Source organism: Ptychodera flava, unplaced genomic scaffold, assembly GCF_041260155.1.
Source record: "Ptychodera flava strain L36383 unplaced genomic scaffold, AS_Pfla_20210202 Scaffold_44__1_contigs__length_1314385_pilon, whole genome shotgun sequence".
NCBI classification, from domain to species: Eukaryota; Metazoa; Hemichordata; class Enteropneusta; family Ptychoderidae; genus Ptychodera; species Ptychodera flava.
Window position 1 is genome coordinate 1,049,349 of NW_027248366.1, and position 12,154 is coordinate 1,061,502.

Sequence of the window (12,154 nt, forward strand, 5' to 3'; positions counted from 1 at the left end):
GGGATGTGATGCCGTCTGCAATATCATGAAATTAACAAAATTAAATTTGAATATGTCCATTGTTCAGGAAATTAACCCGTGCCTAATTGTAATCTCTATAATTAAGGCCTCCGATGATGTTTTTTCTGACAACCCACATTTCATTAGCTTTAAAATATTTATCACAAACAAGTTTCTGCAATTCCAGAAGTACCATGCGAATTTTAGTAAATTTGCAGTTTATTTATGCTCGAAAAAATATCAAAAAAAATCTTTATTGCACTGTCAAATAGTTTATTGCGACCATTACGTTTATGAGATATCCAGCCAGGGGTTACCATCACCGCAATATAACGTAACCCATCCTGTATCATATTAAGATAAGTGTTCTTTGTGACGGGAGACGAGGTCGGGTGTCTGACAGTGCATTAATGACACGCATGTTGCTAAGGAAACCGCTGATGTGAGGCAACAGCTAACTTAAGGTGTGCCCATCATGAGTCAGAATTTTACAAACAACAGGAAAATTATGTAAAATTAGGCGAGAGAGGGTCTTTGTGGGATATTTTCGTAATCGGTTTTGCGATAAAAATGCTATCTTACCGAACTATTATGTCAACAAAATTACGCTTGGATATTCCGATCAAAAATTTTACACATCATCATTACCATTAATGAGTTTCAGATAGCACGCACTGTTCTGTTTTAAATACCTGCCCTAAACGATTTTCCTACATTTTCTAAAAGCGCAATTTTTTCTAAATGATTCAGTTTTTGGTTCACGCAGAGTCCAAATCGATAAAACACCTTTTTGTTCAGCAATAATTTTAAGTGCACCATGAATATTCCGTTGCAACATTACGGTAAACACGTGCCGCGTTTGAGAGTCTATTTAATCCTTTTCCCGTCGGACAATATATCACTACCCCCTCATCTGCCAAGTCTTGAAAAGGCGGTATTGAGCACAAACCATATGGATAGTCACCCACTTGGCTCGGTCTGTTATAGCAGATTCAGTCAGTCGAATCATGTTTGCAGTATCTCTGTTTAAATGGCCTTCACATGTTCAAATTTTCGTTAAAATGTACCAGGACATGTAGTGTTTCACCAGGTTTACCAAACTTGACCTGATAGTGAAATATGAACCTGGCAGAATGATGTTTTTAAACAATATGCCCCGAAATTTCGACCAGTTTACGAGATATATGCACGCACCTCAAGCCATACAGTCACGGCGGCGCTCAGGCTTCTTGTGTGGTCGCTGGAATGCTGCACCCATAGTGCTTTCAAATTTTTGCTTGATTGAACGAAAAGTTTTAACGACATTCAAGAAACTGGCGTGCGAGATACTTAAAATGCCATCACTACTTCTAGCCACCAAAAATATCCTTGCTACCCCTGTAAAATTAGCGCCGGCAAGACCGACAGCCATCTGGTTTGTGCACCTTGACGTGTGCAGTGTGGTATACCCGTAAACCATAGTCTATTTCTGCAGTCTATGCATGCAGGAACCGATGGACTTTACACGCACATTTCGAACGTTGCTAGGAAATATCACGGCTGATAACGGTGAATGTCACCTCAATTGAGCGATATCGGCAAATGATAATTCCATGTTCACGTTTATCAAGTGGGTCCCTTTCCTTTCCATATGTAAGCCATTAACCATTGTTGTTGTCATGCGCAGAACCGTTTGGTTCGAACGGAAAATTTCCGGATTTGACAGTAAGCCTTGTATCAAATATTACAACAAATAAAATATGGCACGCCTTGGGGTTTTTATGACCGAATTAAGCTACGAGCAAATGTTACACAATTTACATGCTTGCAAACAGATATAAATGAATTGCCCTCCAGTGACCTCTCATCATACGGACGTCGGCACAACCTGTTGCATTCAGGTCGTTATCGCTGTCAGGAAAAACCGGATTTTAATATTTTGAACAAACAGTTCATCCATCTTTCATCCTGTTTGGTTAGTTGGCTTTCCTGGAAATGTTGTTGTTAATTGTGCGTTGTGTGGGCGCAATGTATCGGTACACGTACATATAATAATGAACATTCTCCAGACTTTGAATACAATTTATCAGGTTCAATTTTGGACGATGTGAGGGTCTCCACTTTCTGATGTACATACTATAGTCTTTGCTGTAGTACGTAATAAAATATATGTTCTATTTTTTCTTATGATTAAAAGAAGTTTTAATCCATCGAGCACAGTCCTAAAATCGATGAAACATGCTGTGTGCAACACATCTCAATTGTATTTCTTATCAGAAAAAGCGATACACTTAATTACGTTGGAAATTTGCCCGTATGGAGACTTTCGTTGAAACTGGTACAAAGTTCCGTATATTTTCCGTAAACCTATTTTACGAATTTTAAGTGCGCCGACTTTGTGAATATTCGGACAGTTTTAAGCTAATCGGACACAGTAACACACAACATCAAGTTGATTGTAAATTAGCAGCTTAGTGTCAGCTACTTTTCACAAATCTGCTGCATAGTCGGTACGTCCACATTCACAGGCTGATGTCAGCGCTCGTATAGACAAGTAGGAAGTTTGTTGGTAAACATTTGTCATAATGTCTCTTGTTTGCCCTGGTGGTTGGTCGATTTACAAGAGTTCTCCGCAAGACTAACTTGATGAAGTTTACAGTTTACAGTATTTATGTTTTCAACAGCTTTCAAATGTACAGTATTATGTTAAAATACACCATATGGAATATGTTGTGTTGCATTAATTTTAACCATCTTGACCTGGTGGTGAAATATGGACTTGGCAGGGAAAGGGTTAAGCGTGACTTTGACTGGACAAGTCAGCCTATTTGACAACTCGCCCGCTAAAGGTTAAAACCCCCTGAAAGGTTAAGATGTGAGAATTGTTGCCTTCATTATTAGGCCAGAGTAATTAAATTCTTGTTTTGCGTCCCTACCCGCCTAGGTTTTTAAGGTTTTCATTAAAAACACACACAGTGTATTTGAATAGGAAATTTTAGGACATACCCGCTTAGCTTTTCTGAACTAAATTTTGTTACAATTTTGTATTTGCTGCAATCAAATTACATTGTGTTAATTTTCTTGTGTGTTTTCAGCCGCTTAGACGCGTACCTTTTCCCATTTAGAGTGGACGCAAAACAAAGAATTTACTTACTTTGGCCTTATTGTGGATCGGATATGCTCTTATGATTAGCTTGTGGAGAGTATACAGTTAGATATCAGGTTTGGTGGAGCAGCTTTGTATTATCAGCAGGTCCCTGCGTAAGCATCTTCGTCGAAAAAAATATATAAAGATGCTTTTTTTGTCATCCACAAGTCACTACTCTGGTTGATCGTATACTATCGATCTCTGCTATCCTGCTCGTAAGACGATCGAAGAATCAGTCGTGATACACTTACTAACATTTTTAAAAATTACTACAACATACTAAAAGTAGAACCCTTATTCTAAAATCACCGCAGTTTATATGTCGTGAGAATTTGCAAAACAAGGACCATCACAACTTGTCAGTCACTGGGTCTGCCTTTGATTTAGCAGCGCTTGTCTGTCGAGCTCTTGAAGAATGAACGTGATATATGAGATTACCAAGGCCATCGTCCATTAAGCGTGACTGTGACTGGACAAGTCACCCTAATTGACGACTCACGCGTGTATGAAGCCAAGCAGCAAAACGACTTCAGGCACGCCGATTATGTAGGCGAAATAGTTCTACACCGTGCTTGATGCAAGGCAACATGTTTCGCGGCAGATCTGCGCACAGCAAAGATGGCATGTGTGCTCAATATCCTACATTTTTTAAGCAGCTTCAAAATATTCCTTTGGGCTTCAAACATAATTTTTCCTTTTATCCATCAGTTGCAAAGTTCTCTTCAAAATCCTCGTTACAGTGTCGATATCGTCAACAATGAACTTGTTTCACTGACACACAACATTTTCTGAGAAAAGTTCTTCAACATGACGCGCACGACTTTACCCGTACTGAAAGAGGACAATATATACTATGCACATAAACCGCACTTGGAATGTTTTTATTGAAATCGGAGAGAGCTGCTCCTGAACGTCTTCATGGAAACAAGAAAAACAACAGAAGAATGTGATGAAAGCACTCTTCAACTCTGTGATCAAAACATCCATTGAGGGAGGAAGGTAACGCACTTAACGGAAACGAACTACATGTACATTGGTAAACGTGCAGTCCCCTCTTGGGCACCCTTAAAAACGACATTTTATAATGTGACGCACGACAAACCCGTATACGTCTGTAAATGATTCGCTGATGTAAAACGCTGCTACACCGAACCCAACGTCTAACTGTATACTCTTCCAACATAATAATAAGGGCATCTTCGGTCTGAATTTTCATTCTTTCTCACTCTTTTGGCATTTGTAGCATTTCCGTTGCTGTCGACAACCATTAGGACACCACACTTCTAATAATATATCAAAAATAATTAATGTACTGAATTCATTTGAATGAACACGATTTATTTCATACTGGAGTCCGCAACTCACACAGTCATAAAAGTATCGACTTGTCATAAATGATATGGATTTGATTTTCAGCTTTTAGGTGTATAGCTGTCTGTCTTTCTGTCTGTCTGTCTTTCTGTCGATTTGTCTGTCGAACTTTCTGTCTGTCTCTGTCTATCTACCTACCTACCTACCTACCTACCTGCCTGCCTGCCTGCCTACCTATCTATCTATCTATCTATCTATCTATCCATCCATCTATCCCTATCTATCTATCTATTTATCTATCTATCTGCCTGTCTGTCTGTCTGTCTCTTTCTCATATCAACAGTATAGTTCTACGCGCGTGGGCTTTCAAATACAATTTAATTACTGACACGAAGTTTTGTCAATTGAAGCATGCGAACATACATGTCAGATAGCTGTGGTAATTAAGGGTGTATCATAAAAGAGCGGTGATCATGAGCAGACCATTTAATCATCAGATCCATTCCCTCGGGTTCAGTCGCAATTAATTTCACTGTGACGAAGGTTGTGACTTGATAGAAAGAAATATCAATTTAATTGTTGGAATAGATACATGTGGTATAACTGAAGGCGAGAGTAAAATTATCATGTTTCAGGTTCGCTAAGTCTAACATTCTAACTCAGTCTAATTATCAGAATTTGAAATTTCATGAATAGATGTAGGTTACAGTTGACCTGCCTACCAGTTGATTTGGGCATGTCAGTCAAACAGAATGGATTTTTAAAACTTTATCGAAGAACAACTGAAATGCAGAACAGGACGTCTTGTGAGTCAAGGCAGCAGAAATATGGAATCAATCATTCATTGTGTGATTCGCTGACGACAGTGACACGGACGAATCCCGAGGCTGTGGTAGCTGATCACAAATTGTATTTAACCACGCTTATTGTGCGTATGGATTCGGCTTCGGAGGCGATACCGAAACACCGCAACGATGAATGGAGAGTTAATGAACCAACCCTACGGCACGGCGCCTCGTCACTGACCTGCCTTGTTTAATCGGCGGAACGGATATTCCCTATAAACGCCAAGATAATTCGGGCGATTATACTGATCTGAGTTTGTATCAGACCGCTTTGAGCGAATTTCAAATTCGCTTAAGTCTTCGGTAATTACGGGAACTGAAGTGATAAGGAAAAGACCATTACTATCGGGGGGGGGGGGTACATGAAACACGTACGCGACTTTTCGCGTTATAATATTTGGCAAATTATTTAGATTTCGTAAGGCTCCATGAAGTTTCTCTCTTAATTTACATTTTGTGTTATTAGCGGACCTTTGTGCGAATAATTTCCAAAACTCAGCACGGTTCCGAAATTGAAATTGGCAACCTTTACTCTGCAGACTGATTTCAGCTTGACCATGCGCCACTCCCGCTGCAAGATTGTGTGTGTTTATCCCTTATCAGAGTTACCGGAAAGAAGAATAAAAAAGCTTGCCCTTTCTAGATCCAGGACTTCAGCTCAATAGGTGATGATTGAAAAGGAGGCAGGACGGAAATATAAACTTGGATGTACTGAAAAATCAACCGACACATGCATGCACCTATGTACATAAGTGTGAATATTTCTTGTTAATCGACTGTAGTGAAAAGGGCGACATTTTCGCAACGGCTTCATTTACAAATTAGACAACACATGCTGCTGGCACTCTTCGTATCATGTTACAAATTCATGATTTTGTTCAGGATATAAGTACCCCTTCTTTTGCTTCTTGCTAAAGTATGTTCAATCGCAAGGTACTGGCCTCGCCAAAGCAAAATTTATTTAATGATAGATAATGCTGATGGATTGTTATTGTTTACAAACAAATTATGTGCCGGATAATAATTAATTCGCATAAACTGATCGAAAACTGGGTAATTTACATGATTTTGGAAGTAGCAAAAATAGCTGTATTTTACGGAAAAGGACTAAACGATTAATAAAGCTGAGCACCGACAAAAATGAACGACTGTGAAACAAACTGACAACTAAAAATACGCCTTTAATTTATCATTCACCCTGCGTAATCTGCTAGTCTTGCCTGCCTTACTAGTGTTTGTGATAATATGAATTTCCTTTAAGTTAAATCGCAACATCGGTAGCAGAAGGAAATCAAAAACCCTTTAGATAGATTAAAAAGCGGGATTATATTAAATACGAATTTATGGTCCGAACGTCGTAGGGAAATGGAAAAGAGATAGCTAATATTAAGACGTAAGGGTATCGCTTATTTAGTTTCTTGCTTGCTTTTCAGTGTAATAGTAGTTTCAGCTCACGTGATACAGCCTCGTGCTGTGATTGGATATAGAAGTAAGGGTAGTGTAAACCCACTGAACACCCACGTGTCATTAAGCTGCAAAACACGTGATCCTATCAGTTGTTGAGGTTCCTTTGAAGGCGAAACGGTCTGGCAATGGAAAGCATGGATGTTGAATGGAAAAAAATAAAATGAACGTGTAATTCCTTTGGTATATACTTATGACAGACTGCAAGGCTCACTACCTAGGTGACGCCGACACAAATTTTCAATCCCTGGAACTGGTGCCAACCGAAGCAATTAAATTTCGATTATTGAGCAATATTCAAAGGGGAACCGAGAATGAATTTGTTGAAAAATTCCATATTCCAGGACGTCAAAGCATAGTGAGTTCGCCTCAATCTAAAATCTTTGCTCTGATCCGATTAAATGATTGCTTAGAAATACCTTATAGGTTCTCTTTAATTCGTAAGCTTACATTCATATTTGATATCGCCAGATCTGTCCGACAAACCGAAAGAATATTGCAGAATCAATTTATACAACGCTAGTTCGGTTGAAAGTGTAGTGGATGGAAGAACTATAAATTTAATCGGCGCAACTTTATAATTTTAATATCATATACAAATGCGTTGCAACTGACGCAATTGTTGTATTGTTGATTTCAAAAACAAATCGTGCAAACCACAACGCGGATTCTTTTTATATATCGACAAAACTTTTGCGCACGGCAAAAGGTAAGAGAGAATTTACATTATATCCATGGAATATTGTTGTACCTCTGAGAGAAGCGGTTTAATTTTGCTTTACTTGAGGTCGAATGCACGAAGGCATCCTGATTCTGAAATTACTCATGTTTCTTTTTTGTAGGTCTGCTGTTCGAGTGATTTCATTTTCCGCGCATGGAATAAACGTTCTCGTAGCCTCTTTTTGTGAAAATCAAAATCAAAACAAACAAAACAAAAATGACTAGTTGATTCCTCAGATTTGAATCTTAATATCTGTAAATTTTGGGTGATGTGTTTTTCTAACCCAAACTTCTTTATTCTTCATATTGAAGCAAAATGGTTTATTCCTTCAGAAAAGTTTTAGCAAAACTGATTGTAGACTTTCCGTGTCGAGGTGTTTATCGTGGTACAGTAAAATATACGTTATGGCTATTTTGTTATAATGGCGCTGGCAATCATAGTTTTCGCTGAAACAGAAAATTATAATCATCATAACCTACTTTTATTTACAGATGCATTTTTTGCACACTAATGTATATAACTATTAACAAATTTTACTTTGGCGAATCTTCTGTTATATCCTTAATCGCAATGACCCTTTTTGATTCATCCAACTCACAATGAATAATACAATAAGAGGACCGATATACCCGGATGCAGCATACAAGAACGCCACTTGGCCAATTACGAAAAATGTGTTGATTATGTATGTCGTAATGCCGTATCTGATGTTTCTTTGTCTTATGATTGTAAAGTGTGCAAACAAGTTATATGGACATGTTCTGAAAGAATTTATTTTCAATTTGAATTTTAGGAACAGCTGGAACCAACAGACAACTTGTAGAAGATTGATGAGCCAAATATTGCGATCATTCTAACAGCCGCTGGTGTTCCACTGAAATTTAAGTTCCCATTACGCAGTTTCCTTCATCCTAAACGATATCGATCAATTGGCAACTTTACTCCTAACAAACTCACAAGTGCGCCAGATTGTTACTACAAAAGCGCCTGCAGTCACTGCCTGCTATTATCGGCAACGAGAGCCGCCGCGATTCCCAATCGGCAACACATGCTGAAATTCTCAGATGAATCTACCCGTGAAAGTGCATTGCTCGTGCATTAGTCACGAGATGACTGTACGGTCAGAGCATGGAGGTAGCAGGTACCTCCATGGTCAGAGTGATGATCGTGTCGAAAGTACGCACATTTCATCGAAGAACACTGGTATTTATTAGTTACCTTCTCTTGCAGCGTTCTCCAAAAAAGGATTCATAGAGAGGGTCACATTTGTGCATTGTTATGTAAATTGCCCACCCTCTGGGTTTTCATCTAATAGTTCGCTACTTTACGTGATAATACGAGAAACCGTAAATGATCACAAACTGCTAAAACTCCCGGATGAGTGCAAATTCAGTATAACGAAGCGATTAGCTGACTATAGGTTCAGTAAAATATTATTATTATTATTTATTTATTTAGCCTTCAAAAGAAGAGAAAAAATACAGAATATACCAAAAATAACAAGATACAATACAACAAAACAACGCAGAGCAGAGCTAAAACGGCATCAGCAACATGTTAAGAATGTGCCTATTATGTACACCTCTTGTCAATAAAAGATGATGTATACTGTCCGTTAATCCATCCGGTGTAGGAAAAGTCTTCATACTTTTTAATACAGAATTTGAATAATGTTTATCGAAGATGTAACGAAAGAAAGAAACATTATGTTTTGCACAAATCTTATTAACACGTGAGAGTAAATCCGTGTGACCGTTCAGATTACCACGAAAATTCAGTTCAAAAGATGCAAATAAAAACAACGAGCACGTGAATTGTCAGCGAAGATTGATTTCAGTAGTTCAAGAGAACTTATCTCTAATGATTTTTCAATAGTCATGACATTGAGCGCTTTTAGGAACTGAGTGCTTCTACAAAATTTGTGAATACCAAAACCAGCTTTGAGCAACTTAGCTTGAGTCTTTTCAACCTCACTCAGAGAAGATTTGGAAACATGTACACAGTTAATACCGTACGTCAGAACTGGCCCAATGGCAGCATTCCATACATAGGCAAGCATATCAATGGGGTCTTCTGGTGATTTGACGACGCGTTTAAAATTTGATATACATGGGAGTCTTCATTTAAAATACGGGCCATCCTTAAAAAGACAGACAGACAGGCAGACAGACAGATAGCCAGAGACAACGAGACAGGGGCACAGACAGAGTTTGTGCGTGCGTGGGTTGGTGAACAAGAGACTTCTGAGATGAGGGGCGCATTTTGACCGTAAATTCCGTGGTGATACATTTATCAAAGTGTGCATAAAACACGTCGAAAAGCAAAGTGTTTCAGGTGAAAAGATTGATTTCCATTAAACGTACCCCATTGCACCCTAGGGGAAAAATCATTACATTGCTTGAGTTTGTTGTGATTATTGGTCCCTCGGCGGTAGTTGTGGCGGTTCAGAGTAATAATTACTACGTTAATACCTCAATTCACATGACATTAAATGTTTACATTGTGAATAAGAAGGGAGTATAACAACGTGATTGATATCCCGGTGGAGAAAATTTAATTAAACCACTGATTAAGCGAGAGATAAAAAATGAAAATTTTGTCCTGATTGCCAGAGGCAGAATTGCATCAGTGAAATGAAAGAATGGGGTGTATGGTGTTAATCCTGTCTCCAAGTTACCTACTGCGCATAATCTCGAACGTAAGACTCATTAGAAATTAGGTCAATCTAAATTTTATGGAGTTTTTGAATCAAACAACATGAAACGGGCTTCTTTTGTTATACACCCAAAAAGAAATACTGCACAAGAAATTCCTTGAGTAAAATTCACCAGATTGTAATCAATTCACGTTTTAAAACTGGCGACACTTCTATATTCCTGAAGTTAATCTTCTTTCTCCCAAGTGCAATTTATTTCTATGGTTTGCCTATGGAGTCTTGCAGAAAGGCGATTAATCTTACTTTGAGTCAACGCAATCTGAAATATGCTTCAACCATGCTATGGAATAAACTTCTAGTTCTATAAAAGAATCTAAGTGAAAGAAAGTATTTCATTGGTCAGTTAAGATTGTCTCCTTACTTATTGACACTACTTTTTCCCCAAAAGTGGGTGTTTTGGTCACGTTATCTTGTTGGTTTCTGAACTGTGTCTCATATCATTTTGTTTCTCGTTATACAGTTTTGATCTGTACTTGATTTGAAATATAATCTTCAATTATTGCTACTGTTTCTGTCCATATCTACAGATTTTCACCTTATGTAATCTATATAGTATAAATATTAGGGGCCAGAACTCGACCAGTTCAGAAGAACTACATTGTGGTCCCCTCGTTGAATACTTGCTAAATGAAAGAAGATTAATTTCGCAGTTCTACAGATTTATTATATTTCATTTTTCTGTGTGCTTTTTGAGAAATTGTAATTTTATATTTCTAGCGAAAGAAATTGATGATACTGGTGACCCTCAAACAAAATCACAACTTGAAAAGGACTGATCCCATAAGCTCGCAGTAAGATTAAAAATTCCATTTTCAGTTGAAAGTGACTGTTCTCTGCTCGTAGCAGATATAGTTTTGCAAATAATATTTTAAAGATAATCTCCTCCGTTGCTGGTATCGTTGGCTATGCGTACGTCTGGCAGCTCTGAGAGCCTGGCTACCCAGCGTGCTCTGCGCCGGGACGGTGACCCTTGACATGTGTTATGACGCCTATCTCGAACGATGTTGAATTCACCAATGTCTTTTTATGTATTTCGAAATTTTAAAGCTATCTTAGTAACTTTTATCACTTTATCGCTTTCAAATCTTGATAAAGTAAAACATATTTGAGTTTGTTGCAAATATTTACCGATCCATTAACTTGTTCACCCCAATTCCCAGTAAACAGGTCCACACTCGCCATTTATTACAATGGGTGTAGGCTAAACCATAGTGGTGAAAGGGTTAAATAACAGAACTTCACGATATAGTTCTGCCTTTGATAGTTTTGGTTTTATAAGTAAGGCTGCATATTTATATTCCTAAAAAGTCGAATACCGTATTATATCATACCGGTATAATGATGGCGCAAATAGAGCGATCTGATTGGTCGAGACGTGAAAATAACCGTGCTATATTCGCGATATAGTACGGTTGGAACATGCACTATCTTTGAGCAAGAGACAAATTCCTATTTTGACATTTCACTCCAGAAATCCAATGTACTTGTTATGATACACAAACAATAAACCATCTCAGCAACGGGTATACCACTCGGTTTGACCAGTTCACTCCATATATGCACTCGGCATCACTCGTGTACATATGTCGTGAGGTGGTCAACAAACTAAGGATACCGTCGCTCGGCACGGTTTTTGCTAAAATATCCAATGTTTGCTGAGATGAAAAGTGTGTCTTTAACTTGAAAGTCACCTGACCAAAACATACATGTTTTACATCGATAGATCTTGCAAAGGCAGCATACGTTCAGGATTAGCTACAATAATAATTTTCTCAGAATGAATGATCGTGAAATCCAGCGAGTATTAAACATGTTACTATCACGTCTGTGACCGAGAACAAGGCAACTCGTGTGGACGGTCTTTCAAGGAATACTGACAGAAATGTCTTTGTTATTTTTATTTATCTACCACCGGGCTATAAACTGTCATCTCAATGACACACTGTTTGGCAAATAGTCAGATTGCCTTT

At 38.2% G+C, this 12,154-nt stretch overlaps 1 pseudogene; it reads right to left on the reverse strand.

The window, feature by feature from the left end:
• The window catches only part of LOC139128124 (uncharacterized), a 50,664-nt pseudogene that overhangs the window by 27,800 nt on the left and 10,710 nt on the right, over positions 1-12,154 (reverse strand).